The following is a 14,910-nucleotide window of genomic DNA, read 5'->3' as shown; positions in this document are numbered from 1 at the left end:
CATATAGACCTGTTAAAAGTTTTTGTTATAAGCCAAAAATAATATTATTATGGACTAATTTGTCAAGAACATGTATACATCATATACATCAAAACATGTTATATATATATCATTGTAGAATAATAGTGAAGACATCAAAACTATGAAATAACACACACATTTCAGATTCTTCAAAGTAGCCACCCTTTGCCTTGTTGACAGCTTTCCACACTCCTGTCATTCTCTCAACCTTCATGATGTAGTCAGTCACCTTGAATGCATTTCAATTAACAGGTATGCCCTGTTCAAACTTTGTGGAATTTCTTTCCTTCTTAATGCGCCTGCCTGACCTCTCTGCCTGCCCCTGACACTGAGCCTGCCTGCCGCCCAGTACCGTTGCCCCACCTCGTTTACTGACCCCTGCCTGTCTATTGCCTGCCCCTGTTGGAATATTAAACATTTGTTTATTCTACGTGGTCTTACCTTCATACCTGATAGTATGAACTGGCCATGACTGACCAAACAGACCCGGACCAGCTGTGCAACACCATCTCCTCCCAAGGATCCTCAATTGGTAGGCACAAGAAATTCTTCATTGGCTGATAGAGGGGGTCCAAACGTTGGCTGAGCACCATGACCTGGCATTGGACATGCTGCTGGAGCAATTCCGCGTGTCGTCTGGGGGGCAGCCTGCCATGGTGGTAACCCCACCGCCCCTCAGCAACTCTGCGGTTAGCAGATGGAGAGGCGAGCACCTGTCAGGCATTTTTAGCTCAGTGTGTCCTCATTTTCGAGCTTCAGCCCTCCTCCTTCCCCTTGGATCGATCCAAAATAGCCTACCTCATCACGCTGATGTCTGGAAGGGCTCTCTCCTGGGCTACCACCGTATGGGAACAGCAGCCAGCCATTTGCGTGAGCCTGGAGGGGTTTGTGGGAGAGGTGAGGAAGTTCTTTGGTATCCCGTTCTCCGGGAGAGAAGCTGCCCGGAAGCAAATCCCCCCGGAAAGACGCCCACACTGTGGCCGACTATGCGGTGGATTTCTGTACAGTGGCAGCTGAGAGGGAGTGTAACCCAGAAGCACTGTTTGATATGTTCCTGCACAGCGTCTCGGGGGAAAGGTTAAGGATGAGCTTGCGGCTCGGGAGTTCCACAGATTTTGACCTACAGGTGTCAGGGAATCATAGCGAGACCTGCTCATCAAGTCCTCGCCAGATCCCTGTGGTTTTGGGATTCTCCTGGCTCCAGCGATACAACCCACTCATCAACTGGTCTACGGGTGCCATCATGAGCTGGAGTCCGTTCTGCCACGGCCATTGTCTAAAGTCTTCCTGGTCCTCGGAGGTGGTTACGGATCTCTCCTCCATTCTTGCGGAGTACCAGGATCTCCGGGAGGCGGCTTCACGGTCTGTGCACAGAACAAGACCCATCGTCAAGCTCAGGCTGGCCTCCTCCAACCTCTGTCCATCCCTCATTGCCCTTGGTCTCATATCTCCCTAGACTTTGTCACAGGGCCTTCCCCCCCCTTTGATGGCAGTACCGCCATCCTGACCATGGTGGATCGCTTTTCCAAGGCCGCCCACTTCATTCCTCTCCCCAAGTTACCCTCTGCCAAGGAGACGACCCAGCTCATGGTGCATCACGTCTTCCGGATCCATGGTCTGCCCATGGACTTGGTCTCCGACCGCGGTCCTGAGTTCTCGGCCCGGTTCTGGAAGGCATTCTGCACCCTCATTGGGTCGTTGGCCAGCCTGTCCTCCCGCTTCCAATCCCAGTCTAACGGCCAGTCGGAGCGAGCCAACCAGAACCTCGAGACCACCCTGCACTGCCTGATCTCCGCCAACCCCACCACCTGGAACCAGCAGCTGGTGTGGGTGGAATACATCCTCAACACCCTTCCCTGCTCTGCCATGAGCCTATCACCGTTTGAGTGTTCCCTGGGGTATCAGCCCCTCCTCAAGACCACCTCCAGGTATCGACGACAAGCGGATTGCCATCAGACCCCAGCTCCCCGGTATAATCTTGGGAAGAAGATAAGGCTGTCCACCTGGGATCTGCCCCTCCAGATGGAATCCCGCAAACTCTCCCCCCAGTTTATCGCCCCATTCCCCATCTCCAAGATCATTAGCCCCTCTGCTGTTCATCTTCTGTTGCCCCGTACCCTTCTTATAAATCCCACCTTTCATGTGTCCAGAGTCAAACCCATGTCTCACAGCCCTTTGTCTCTTATTTCCTCAGCTCCTGCTTTTTCAAGTCTCTCTTTTCTCGCCCTCCTGGTTTTGACCCTTGCTTGTCCTGACTCCGAGCCTGCCTGCCGACCACTCTGCCTGCCCCTGACTCTGAGCCTGCCTGCCGACTTGAACCTTTTCCCCCCTCTGGATTACCGACCTCTGCCATACCCTGACCCTGAGCCTGCCTGCCGCCCGGTACCATTTCCCGACCTCTGGTTTACTGACCCCTGCCTGCCTTGACCTGTCTATTGCCTGCCCCTGTTGGAATATTAAACTATTGATTATTCGACATGGTCTGCATCTGGGTCTTACCTTCATACCTGATAAACAGACACATCTCAACATCAACTGTGCGTGAATCAGGCCTTCATGGTCGAATTCCTGCAAAGACACCAATAAGAAGAAGAGACCTTCTTGGGTCAAGAAACACAAGCAATGGACATTAGACCGGTGGAAATCTGTCCTTAGGTCTGATGACTCAAATTTGAGATTTTTGGTTCCAACTGCCATGTCTTTGTGAGACGCAGAGTAGATGAACGGTTGATCTCTGCATGTGTGGTTCCCACCGTGAAGCATAGAGGAGGAGGTGTGATGGTGTGGAGGTGCTTTGCTGGTGACACTGTCTGGGATTTATTTAGAATTCAAGACACACTTAACCAGCATGGCTACCACAGCATTCCGCAGCGATACGCATTCCCATCTAATTTGCTCTTATTGGGACTATCATTTGTTTTTCAACAGGACGATGACCCAACACACCACCATGCTTTTTGAGGGCTATTTGACCTAGATGGAGTGTGATGGAGTGCTGCATCAGATGACCTGGCCTACACAATCACCCGACCTCAACCCAATTGAGGTGGTTTGGGATGAGTTGGACCGCAGAGTGAAGGAAAAGCAGCCAACAAATGCTCAGAATAGATGGGAACTCCTTCAAGACTGTTGGAAAAGCATTCCAGGTGAAGCCGGTTGAGAGAATGCCAAGAGTGTGCAAAGCTGTCATCAAGGCAAAGGGTGGCTACTTTGCTGAATCTAAAATCTAAAATATATTTTGATTTGTTTAACACTTTTATGTTTACTACATGATTCCATGTGTGTTATTTTATAGTTTTGATGTCTTCACTATTATTCAACAATGTAGAATGTAGTAGTGTCCAAGCTTTTGACTGGTACTTTAGGCTAGTGAAGTCAACAACAGCTGATTGACATTTATGAGCTGTCTTTCTTTGTTGGTAAGTATCCAGCAGTAGTTGTGCACCAGGCTAACTGAGATCAGCTGAGCAGAGGTGTCAGCCTGCTACAGTATGTCCCCTTTGTGTACTGCCAATTGGTCAATGACATGACAATTCATTTCTGGAATGTTAGCCTTTAGGGGTTAGTAGGGGTTGTGCAGTAGTTGCAAGTAACCTACACTTCTAAATGACTTGGCTTGGGAAAGTTTGTGCATTACTTATTTTTCACTAAATAATCTCTTGTATTTCTACAATACAGTATCCTGTGTAGCAGTGACTAAATAACCTCTTGTATTTCTACAATACAGTATCCTGTGTAGCAGTGACTAAATAACCTCTTGTATTTCTACAATACAGTAAGTATCCTGTGTAGCAGTGACTAAATAATCTCTTGTATTTCTACAATACAGTATCCTGTGTAGCAGTGACTAAATAATATATTGTATTTCTACAATACAGTATCCTGTGTAGCAGTGAAAAAATTGGCACTATGCTCATACAAAAACATTCTGGCGCTGAGAAAATCTGTCAAGAAGACATGGACAAAAATAATTGTATATGTTTTGTATATTGTCTACACGGAGACAAACACTATATCGATTACCTGCAGAAGAAGCATGCAGCTGGCCTGGGTATGTACAGTGAAATCATCATATATCCCAGACAGTCTAACCATTATTAATTATTTTTGGTTCAACTATTTTTGGTTCAACTAAGTTAAAGATCAGTGTATGTGCCTATCCTTTGTGGGATATCCTTTTATGTGTTTATTTGAACTAAGTAAGAACATAGGTTAATTTATAGTTAATAACTGCATGTGCAAAGCATATCTCTTTAGGCTAATATTTCGCAAGAGCTGAAGATGTAACCTTTAATTAGTAAGCACAAATTTATACTCAAAGCCATAAATCAATAGGATTTTGGCAAACATGTTCAGGAAAAGATTGTCTATGCTTGTTCTGATACTACTTTTCTGATCTACAGTTTTCGGTTCCATAATAGAGACTTTGATGGCCATAAATTAAACATATAATCAATCCATTTCATGATTTTCAGACACATTGAGATAATTTCTGTGTTCATTTAGTTAATTTATGGATCAAGGAGTAAAAAATAGAAATGGATCTGGACTTGGGAAGGATCCAGCTTTCTTAACATACCTTACACCTGGGGAGAACTAACGCCAGATCCAGAGATGAAGTCTATTCATCCCCAAAATTAAACAATAAATCCCCATTCATCACAAAGATCATAGCAACATCAACACAAGTGCCAGGAACAGCCAACCTTCTGCCAAGTTTCTGTTTACCGAATGGCCAGTTCTGCGAGCTCACAAATAGTGGATAAGAAGGACTGAGAAAAGGAATTACCAAAGATCAGCATCATGCTGAAGAACTTTCCACATCAACCATGTGATATAGAGGTATGTCGATGTGCTTCATAAATCATTGTGTAGTTAGTTACTGTTACTGAAGGGTTGCCAATGTCATAGAGATCATTTGTGTTGTGTTCACCTGACTAATGGCATAGATTACTGTGAGGCTCAAGGCAGTGGTGTAGTGGTGCCTGGAGAAGTGGTTATATTCTAATTTAGCAAAAAAAAATCCCCAACGGCCCCACCCGGCCAAGGATTAAAGGCGCCCTGTGTGAAAAATTATATGAGAAACAGTGACATACCTAAAATGATGAATCCCATATTGGTCTTTCACAGTCAGGCCAACCCAAGCTGTACTGTACAAGTAGGCTAATAGTAGGCCTACTCCTGAAACAGATAAATTAGGATGTCATCTGAGTTAGAAATGTACAGGTTTCTGATTTTATTTTTTTAAACAGGTTTTCGCTCTCAAAGCAGCCTGGTCTCATAGACTAACATAGTAAACGTAAATCCGGGACACTCAAATTAGTATGATATGTTACATTAGGTATGGTTGGTTACATAAGACAGAAGGTTATCTAAGGCTAAATCAAAAATAGGGTATATGGTCGGGGTGGATGGGTGGGCGTAAAACTAGAATATCTAGGAACTCAAAGGTTGTGTGTTCGAATCTCATCATGTAAAACTTAGCTAATTAGCAACTTACTACTTTTTAGCTACTGTGTAACTACTTAGCATGTTAGCTAACCCTTCCCATAACCATTTAACCTGCCCAGTACATCACTGGGGCCAAGCTTCCTTCCATCCAGGACCTATTTACAAGGTGGTGTCAGAGGAAGGCACAAACAATTGTCAAAGACTCCAGTCACCTAAGTCATAGACTTTTCTCTCTGCTACCGCATGGCAAGCGGTATCTAACAGCTTCTACCCCCAAGCCATAAGACTGCTGAACAATTAAGGAAATGGCCACCTGTCTTAACACTATTTTTTGAATTGCGTTGTTGGTTAAGGGCTTATAAATAAGCATTGAATTCGGCACATGTGATAAATTACATTTGATTTGATTTGATACATGGTAAAGTACTGTGGGCTTTTTACAACGAATAACACAATTATTCCTGAATGTTGAAAGAATCTCAATACAGATGTCCACTTGTATCCCATTTCAGAGAAAGGCCTTTTACAGGGTTACAGTTATACTTGTCAGTCAGTTCAGTTCTGACACTGTTGTCAGTTAATCTAGGCTTGATTAAGAGAGAGATTCCTGGCCTGCTTCTTAATAACACCTGGTTTAAAGGAGATAAGCTGGAGGGTTTGTCAGCTTCATGACAATAATGGACACTAATCCTGGTAGGCAATACCCACTGGTCCTGCATGTCTGGTGAGTGGGGCAATTGATTCCCACACCCTGCTTAACTTAAACGCTCTCCCTCAATTCTCATTACACCAGGTTGAGAAACCAGGAAAACAGTACTTCTCCGGTGTGTGTGTGTGTGTGTGTGTGTGTGTCTCTCTCTCTCTCTCTCTCTCTCTCTCTCTCTCTCTCTCTCTCTCTCTCTCTCTCTCTCTATAAAGGGGCTTCATTAGCATGGGAAACGTGTTACAGTTTTTCTCAATTGCTAAAACACTCCATTTCCTGAAAACATTAAACACAAAACCTCATTTTCAAGCACTATTTACATAACCTCTGACTCCTCTCGCAAAACAGTTTTACCTGTGTTCAAAATCAAACACTGCTCTCAAATCATAAACATAGTGATCAAAATGATATACACTCTCAGTCAGTAAACAATACACTGAAAAATAGAAAACACATTGTTCAAAACATACAATTCTCAGGGAGAAGTACATTTATCTAAAAAAATATTCATATTTTTCCATCATTGTCTTTTAATGAACGAAAACATGTTCTGTCATAGTAGCTCAAAATTGATCAGAAATTACTACTCTGCTTTGCTCTTTGCAATTTTGTTTTTTGTTCTTCCTCCTCCTTGTACCCCTATTTTTACAGTACTGTACCCTGCATCTCACAAACTTGTCCTTTGTCTCTGTGATACTGTAATTCTTGTTCTTTGTTGATATGAACCTGCAACCAGTCAAAATCTATTGAGCAGTCAGTACTGTTAATAAATGGAAAGCACAATGTTCAGGGCCATACAATTTGTCCATTGTACAGTATACAGCCTACAATGCATTGTACTACAGTATACAATACTAAAAGGGACACAAACCAAAGGAGTAAACATGGGATCAATGTGCTTCTTCTTGTCTTTGGGCTGGGTCAGGCCAGTGCACTTTGTTGACATCACAAGCAATATTGTCCCTCCTGAGGCAACGGGGGAAGAAGCCTCTTGTGTGCCGTATCCAGCCCTGACATGATTCCTCACCTATATCACCACAGGCTAAATCCATGGCTTGCAGCAGATTTACTCTGGTGTAGGGTTGTCTATCATACACTTTCCATCTCCAAGAGGAGAAAAACTCCTCCATTGGATTCAGGGAAGGCGAGTATGGAGGGAGGTACAAGTTCATAAACTGCCCATTGATGTTAAACCATTCCCTTACCTGAGCAGCTCGGTGGAAAACAAAGATGAGCTCATGGGGTCTGTCCAAGGATTCCAAGTCAAATATTGTCTGTGTAGAAATACAATGTACTGTATGTAGGATTTTGTAAGTCGTACAGAGATAGTGCGATACTGTAGAGTACAATTAGGCTTCTGATTCACATACATTGTATGTACTGAAGAGTAATGTCATTCACATAGTATGTGTTAGTACTGTAGACAATCTGGATTACAGTAAATGTTTCTGAATGTACACTTACTTGCACATACTGAGCTCGCAGTTCTTTCACCCTTGGTGAGTTGCGCTCAAAAGGTACTCTGTATACTTGTTTCATTCACATCCTGTTACGATGGAGGACACGGTCAATTGTGGAAATGCTCACACTGTCGATTCCCTGGAAGTGTGTGTTGTCTTGTATCACTTGTTCCTGGATTTCTCTGAGTTGTATTGCATTATCTTGAAGGACCATGCCAACTATAACGGCCTCTTGCTCCCGAGTGAATATAGCTGTCCTTCCACCTGCATGTGGCAGCCTTGCAATTCTACAAAAAGTAGTTGTGCAGTTACAAAACATATTCATGCAGTACAATACATACAGTGATTAACTTTACAAATGTCTATTGAAACAGCTGCATGTAGTGTAGTACAGTAAATTTGCAATTACAAAAATACAGTAGTATACTGTACCTGTTCTCTTCTCTGAATGTCCTTACTATGGTGGACACAGAAAATCGGCTCAAATTGGGTTGAACTCAAAGTCCTGCTTCCCTCATTGTCAGTCCATGGACAAGAACATGGTCTATAACTGTTGCTCGAATTTCATCAGATATTTCCACTCTTTGTCTTCCTCTTCGTCTTCCTCTTTCTTGCCCTCCTCTTCCTCCTCGTCGCCCACCTCGCATACTCACTCATCCTTGTCCTCTCACATTGATTCTTCTATCCATTCTCAGACTTTCTCCTTTACACCTTAAACAACCTGTTTGCTCTCTGAACTGGCTTATATTGGTTGTGTCGCATCATTTGAAACAGGTTAAATTCATTTTGAGTGGTTGTGTTCAATCAATGACATGTTTTCTCTATTTGTATTTGATTGTTGCCACTTGTGTTTACCAGTATGGATGACATGTGCATTAGAGTGCAGAATGTGTTTTGAGAATGAGAATATGTTTAGCGTTTTGCTGAAAAGTCTAAGTGAGATCTGCAAATTGTGTTTTACCATGTGAAATGGTTTAACGTATTGACAACAGACTGCATAATTAGCTAAATGAGTCCAGGCAACTGAGAACTTTGTTCAGCCAATGGGTTTTAAAATTGTAACATTGCCAAAGCAAGTGAAGTAGATAATATACAAAAGTGAAATAAACAATAAAAATGAACAGTAAACATTACACTCACAGAAGTTCCAAAAGAATAAAGACATTACACATGTCATATCATGCATACATTGTTGTAACAAGGTGCAAATGGTTAACGTACAAAAGGGAAAATAAATAAACATAAATATGGGTTGTATTTACAATGGTGTTTGTTCTTCACTGGTTGCCCTTTTATTGTGGCAACAGGTCACAAATCTTGCTGCTGTAATGGCACACTGTGGGATTTCACCCAGTAGATATGGGAGTTTATCAAAATCGGGTTTGTTTTCAAATTCTTTGTGGATCTGTGTAATCTGAGGGAAAATGTGTCTCTAATATGGTCATACATTTGGCAGGAGGTTAGGAAGTGCAGCTCAGTTTCCACCTCATTTTGTGGGCAGTGTACACATAGCATGTCTTCTCTTGAGAGCCAGGTCTGCCTACGGTTTCCTTTCTCAATACCAAGGCTATGCTCACTGAGTCTGTACATAGTCAAAGCTTTCCTTAAGTTTGGGTCAGTTACAGTGGTCAGGTATTCTGCCACTGGGTACTCTCTGTTTAGGGCCAAATAGCATTCTAGCTTGTTCAGTTTTTTTGTTCATTCTTTCCAATGTGTCAAGTAATTATCTTTTTGATTTCTCATGATTTGGTTGGGTCTAATTGTGCTGCTGTCCTGGTGCTCTGTGGGGTCTGTTTGTGTTTCAGCTGGATTTGATGCTTGAAGCTTTTCATACATTTGTTATGCCTTTTGCATTTGGGAATGAGAATAATATTTTGTGTGTCGAGATATAAAATATCACGTGAAAGGTATCCGTAACTAAATGCGGGTGTAGCCTTGCCTTTTCTTTTGAAAAAGTCAACCTGGTCTCAACTCCTAATGTGACTATAATACTCAGACATGATTGAAGTTAGCCTAAAGTACATTTTTCTTGCAATTACAATCAGTTTCTTCTGGGAATTGTGGTTAGGAGCACTTCTGATCACAGAGTAAACTATTCAAATTAGCTGGAATGTGCTGTAGGGTGATGATGGAGTTCTAGGTATTTCCTTCAGCACAGGCTAAAGCTAAACCCAATGGCCAATGTATGTCTGCAGCCAGATAGACTATGAACAACAAACTGTGCAGAATGTTACCATGCACCTACACAGAGATGTAAAGTACTTAAGTAAAAATACTTTAAAGTACTACTTAAGTAGCTTTTCTGTACTTTACTGTTTATATTTTTGACAACATTTACTTTAACTTCACTACATTCCTAAACAAAATAATGTACTTTTTACTCCATATATTTTCCCTGACACCCAAAAGTACTCGTTACATTTTGAATGCTTAGCAGGACAGGAAAATTGTCCAATACACTCACTTATCAGGTGAACATCCCTGGTCAACCCTACTGTCTCCGATCTGGCGGACTCACTAAACACACTTCATTTGTAAAATGTAAAATGCTTCATTTGTAAATTATGTCTGAATGTTGGAGTGTGCCCCTGGCTAGCAGTAAATAAAAAAATAAAACATTTGTGCCATCTTGTTTGCTTAATATAATGATGTTTGTATTATTCATACTTTTCCTTTTGTACTTAAGTATATTTGAGCAATTACATTTAGTTTTGATACTTAACTATATTTAAAATCAAATACTTTTGGATTTTTACTCGAGTAGTATTTTACTGGGAGACTTTCACTTTTACTTGAGTCATTTTCTATTAAGGTATCTTTAGTTTTATTCAAGTATGACAATTGGGTACTTTTTCAATCACTGCCTCTATCAAGACAGTTTATATTTGTTTTATTTGTTAAGTAACTTAAAACTGAAGGGATGAGAAGAAGATACCCACAGTATCATCTCCCTGACTGAAACAGTGAGCACAGGAGACACCACAGAAGTTCTAACATAGGGTAATAGTACTACTACAGTACTTCCAGTCTCTTGCATATTAGCCTTGCTATGACCTTGTCCTGATATCACATCCCTGGAGAAGGAATGCAAATCGTATCCGTCCAATCCGACTCTGCTACTACCACTACCAACCTCCTCTCTTGCTCTCACCAACCCTACTCTGCCCGGCTGGCCCACAGGATCTTTTCCATGCCCCAGACATCATTTGTGGCTTGGGTTTGGAGGCTGACGGTGCATTTGCGCTCGCTGCTCTGCTGTTTCAGGCGTCGGGTTGGTCAGGTCGCATCATGTACACTGTGCAGTTCTCAGGACCAGCTACCCAGTCACTCCTCCTTCGGAACCGGATAAGTAAATGTTGTTTTTGAAACGGCAATCTGTCAATTCATGGGTTGTTTTGATTGTGTCCCTGGGTACATTCTAAATGACATAACTCACCCAACACTGCAAAGTGAGGATAAGTGCGGTAACTAGGGGGATAGAGGAGATACCCTTATAAACGCTGTTCATTACAAGTTATTTAACCACATATCTGCAGACTTGATTGAATATCATAACAAATACAGTAATCAATATAGGGGGGATTGATTTGTATTAGATCAGCCAGGCATTTAGTTCCATTGTAAATGAGAGACATCAACAGGCAGGGTCTCTCACAATGCAACTTTACCTCATCCTCTCAACTCCCTAATGGTGTGCTAATTCACAGTACAATTTTCTGACATGTATTACATAATGAATTGAAGTTCAAAAAGAAAATCTTAACAAATACTGGAATTAATTTAGCTCACTGAGTATGCTGAGGTCTTTGTTGATATTTCTCAAAATGGGACAGTATCATCTGTACATAAGGGCGGCAGGAAGCCTAGCGGTTAGAGCGTTGGGCCAGTAACCCGAGCCAACAAGGTGAAAAATGTGTCATGTGTCGATGTGCCCTTGAGCAAGGCACTTAACCCTAATTTGCTCCAGGGGTGCTGTACTACTATGGCTGACCTTGTAAACAACACATTTCACTGCACTGTGTAAATAATATACAGTATATAGAGAGAGATTTAAGATAATACAGTAGGTGATATGGCAGAATAAAGTGGAGCTCTCCAGTCCCATAGAATACCTTAGTGGAACTTAATTCCAATACTTTGTTTGTGGCATGCACATTTTTTTTGTGAAATGTTATGACATACTTGAGCCAAATTGTATGTGCACGTAGTGGCATGTCCATTCTCGAAAATCTCTGCTTAAAAGACACCTTGCCATGGAAACTTCACTAATGGAGTGCAATGTTGTTGAATGATCAGGTTAGCGTTTTTTGTCATGAATCTTGTTCTGGAGGCAGCTCTGCAGAGTGGTCATGAAATCTGATTTTAAACCTAACCCCAACCGTAACCCTAACCTTAACCACACTGCTAACCCTAATACCTAATGTCAACCTTAAATGAAGACCAAAAAGCATATTTTATTTTCATACATTTTTACAATATAGGCCATTTTGACTTTACAGCTGGCCTGTCTAAGGTGAAATTGCTCCGTTCTGCCTCCAGGACAAAACTCAACCTGTGTCTAATGCAGCAGTTTTTATCACAGTATCAAATCACGACTGTGATTGTTTTCGACTAAAATGGTCAAAAAGAAACAAAAATAGCTTCTTAGCAAAGAGACATTAGTCAAGCAAGAATTGTATTAGGACTGTCTGGGAGTGGTCTGAGTGGGAAGGGGAAAACTGAAAACTAGCTGTTATTGGTAGAGAGAATTGGAACTCTGTCCCGTCCTGACCTTAGCTCCTTTTTTTATGTCTCTATTTTAGGTTGGTCAGGGCGTGAGTTGGGGTGGGCATTCTGTGTTTTGTTCTATGTTTGTATTTCTATGTGTTTGGCCTGGTATGGTTCCCAATCAGAGGCAGCTGTCAATCGTTGTCTCTGATTGAGAACCATACTTAGGCAGCCTGGTTTCGCCCTTGAGTTGTGGGTAGATGTTTTTGGTTGTGTGTCTGCACCAGCCAGAACTGTTTCGGTCGTTCGCTTTGTTATTTTTGTTATGTCTGTGTTCATTAAATAAATATGGACACATACCACGCTGCAGCTTGGTCCTCTCCTTCCAACAGCCGTTACAAACTCTCTTTCTTATTGGTCTATTAACTAATTTACCACCTGGTGATGTCATCAGGCAGTTCAAAACTCCATCCCACCACAACAGGTTGAAATTCCAGGTGGTCTTTTCAAACAGGTCTTACACAAAATAGGCATATCATGATTTTCACAGTATTATTTCAACCTCTTAGTGTGGAAATATATATAAAACACGGGTAAATAACATTTTGGACAGCAAACGACCTTGAAACTGAAAGTGCATGCATTTTCCTTTGGAAGCAGGGCAAAATAAAATAATTTGTTCTTAACTGACTTGCCTAGTTAAATTAATGTTAAATAAAAAATGTAATAATAATAACAATAACAACATCTACATGTACATTACCAGATCCAGGGTTGGCCCTAGCCTTTTGGGGGCCCTAAGTGAGATTTGGTTGGGGGGGACCACCACTTCGCGGGCAGAACATTTTTAGTAGCCCCCCTTTTGACAGCGGAGTTTAAACGTTTTCACGCGTGTTCCAAATAAATCATGCCCCAGCATGAGTTTTTTAATGCATGTGATGTCAGAATGCACTCACTGTTCCAAAACGTGATTGTTACACAACAGGAAAGTTAACCCACGCTGCCTTCAAACCAACACACGCTGCCTGCTAATTATCTATAGGCTATGTTTCAACTTGTCAATTTCTTGTTTGGACCTGTGTGCAGTCTTATCAAAGTAAGTGCTTTATTTTCTGTATGACGTGTTGTTGTTTCTACTGCAGCATACAGTATGTACAGAGCATTCAGAAAGTATTCAGACCCCTTGACTTTTTCCACATTTTATCACGTTACAACCTAATTCTAAAAAGGATGAAATCGTTTCTTCCCCTCATCAATCTACACACATTACCCCATAATGACAAAGCAAAAACAGGTTCTTAGAAATAAAATAACGGACAATTCACATTTACAGAAGTATTCAGACCTTCTGGAAGGTTCTCCCATCTCCAAAGAGGAACTTTGGAGCTCTGTCAGAGGGACCATCAGGTTCACATCCCTGACCAAGCAAGACCCTTCTCCCCTGATTGCTCAGTTTGGCCGGACAGCTAACTCTAGGAAGAGTCTTGGTGGTTCCAGAACATTGTTGAAGCACCTTTTGCATTGATTACAGCCTCGAGTCTTCTTCAGTATGACGCTACAAGTTTGGAACACCGGTATTTGGGTTTTTTCTCCCGTTGCTGCACAGATATTTTCAGGTCTCTCCAGAGATGTTCGATCGTGTTCAAGTCCGGGCTCTCCCAAAGCCACTCCTGCATTGTCTTTGCTGTGTGCTTAGGGTTGTTGTCGTGTTGGAAGGTGCACCTTTGCCCCAGCCTGGGGTCCTTAGCGCTCTGGAGCAGGTTTTCATCAAGGATCTCTCTGTACTTTAATCCGTTCATATTTCCCTCGATCCTGACTAGTCTCCCAGTCCCTGCCGCTAAAAAACATCCCCACAGCACGATGCTGCCACCACCATGCTTCACCGTAGGGATGGTGCCAGGTTTCCTCAAGACGTGACACTTGGCATTCAGGCCAATGAGTTCAATCTTGGTTTCAACAGACAAGATAATCTTGTTTATCATGGTCTGAGAGACCTTTAAATGCCTTTTGGCAAACTCCAAGCGGGCTGTCATGTGCCTTTTTGTCGTCATGTGCCTTTTACTTACCATAAAGGCCTGATTGGTGTAGTGCTGCAGAGATGGTTGTCCTTCTGGAAGGTTCTCCCATCTCCACAGAGGAACTTTGGAGCTCTGTCAGAGGGACCATCAGGTTCACATCCTTGACCAAGACCCTTCTCCCCTGATTGCTCAGTTTGGCCGGACAGCCAGCTCTAGGAAGAGTCTTGGTGGTTCAAGAATGACGGCAGTCACGGTGTTCTTGGGGACCTTCAATACTGCAGAAATGTTTTGGTACCCTTCCCCAGATCTGCACCTCAACACAATTCTGTCTCGGAGCTCTACAGACAATTTCTTCAACCTCATGGCTTGGTTTTTGCTTTGACGTGCATTGTCAACTATGGGACCTTATATAGACAGGTGTGTGCCTTTCCAAATCATGTCCAATCAATTGAATTTACCACAGGTGGACTCCAATCAAGTTGTAGAAACATCTCAAGGATGATCAATGGAAACAGGATCCATTTCCAGTCTCATAGGAAAGGGTCTGAAT

This window comes from Oncorhynchus mykiss, chromosome 8, assembly GCF_057628025.1.
Source record: "Oncorhynchus mykiss isolate SJ-2025 chromosome 8, ASM5762802v1, whole genome shotgun sequence".
Lineage (NCBI taxonomy): Eukaryota > Metazoa > Chordata > Actinopteri > Salmoniformes > Salmonidae > Oncorhynchus > Oncorhynchus mykiss.
The sequence above is the reverse complement of the archived record's forward strand: the minus strand, read 5'-3'. Positions refer to the sequence as shown.